Source organism: Frankliniella occidentalis, unplaced genomic scaffold, assembly GCF_000697945.3.
Source record: "Frankliniella occidentalis isolate FOCC.00 unplaced genomic scaffold, Focc_3.1 Scaffold52, whole genome shotgun sequence".
NCBI lineage: Eukaryota > Metazoa > Arthropoda > Insecta > Thysanoptera > Thripidae > Frankliniella > Frankliniella occidentalis.
The window spans coordinates 69093-70440 of record NW_026267182.1 but is presented as its reverse complement, the minus strand read 5'-3'; the positions used below and the strand labels follow the sequence as shown (position 1 = coordinate 70440).

Sequence of the window (1348 nt, the reverse complement as noted above, 5' to 3'; positions counted from 1 at the left end):
TTTTTGGACCCTTTTGGACCACACCTTTCGCGCTTCTTTTACCGGCAGAAATGGTGTACCTCGGCCAAGTCGTTCAAGAGAACGGAAAGAAATGGATCTTCGGCATGGTCTATCAAAAACTGCTTTTTCTCCCGCCATCCTATCTCTTCATGTGCCAGGTAACGTATGATTTCCTTAAAATTTCGTAGCATTTTTTTCTCGTACTTAGACGCAGAGAAGTACCCACGGAGCAGATTGAAGCAAATTTCATTCAGAAAGCAGATGAGCCCTTTGTCGGCATTCTCAAGAACGGCTGCCCTAATGTTATGCTCGGGTTCTCGCAGGAATCGTATTTGCTCTTTAAAAGCTTTTTCATGAGCACGCAAGACCTCGTAAGCATGGTCGTACTGATCAGCCTCGTCCATATCCTCGTCACCGTCGGCCTCACTCTCACTTTCTTCATCATCATGCTCCTCATCATCACTGCTCTCCTCCACCCACTCCTCCCACAGGACATCATCGTCCTCCTCCTCAGCGACACTCATTTCGTCATCGCTTTCCTCCTCCTCACTCTCCGATTCGTGGCTATCCTCGTCAACACCCTCTTGGCTATCCTCCTCGTTTTTAGGAATGCCTGGATTCCAATCGGCTAGAATATCGGACATTTGCTGCTCATATCTACTTGCAGGTGACATGGTAGCATTGCCCCGCAGGGCCTGCAAACTCTCTTGCGGAATGGTAATGATGGTGTTTCTCATCATGAATGCGAAATGATTCTAATGCTCGCCTTTATATACTTGTGGTGGTTTGATACTGATCAGTGTTGCCAGACGTTGGTTTATTTAACGATGGCAGAGAAATTTCCCTTTTCACTCCTTTTAGGGCACTTTTTGTATAAAAAGAAGAAAACAAAAAGGAAGTTTCAGTCATAGCCACACCTATAAAAGCAACTTGTAGGCAGCGAGAATTCAGTTTGAAGGCATCGCCTGAACGAGAAGCATAAGCATGAATGCAAAAATCATAAAGCTAGAAAACGGTGGAGATAAACTTCGGTTCGATGGCTACACATATTACTATCGTCTCCAAAACAAAGACAAAACTTACTGGCGATGTACCGTGAAAAAATGTCACGCTACAGCCATCACTACAATTGGCGGTCTAGAACACGTCGATGTGGTCAAAACTACTTCTCATTCGCATACTCGAAACCAGGCCAATGAGTTAGATCATGAAGGCGAGGACGAGGAGGCTGGGTACGAAGGTGAGGGTGAGGACGAGCAGGATAGCCAAGAGGGTGTTGACGAGGATAGCCACGAATCGGAGAGTGAGGAGGAGGAAAGCGATGACGAAATGAGTGTCGCTGAGGAGG

At 46.4% G+C, this 1348-nt stretch overlaps 1 protein-coding gene across 1 annotated transcript in view; it reads right to left on the bottom strand.

Annotated features, from left to right (window-relative positions):
- Positions 1 to 1348, bottom strand: part of LOC113206033 (afadin) — a gene marked incomplete at its 5' end in the record, with an annotated part of 88915 nt that overhangs the window by 29542 nt on the left and 58025 nt on the right.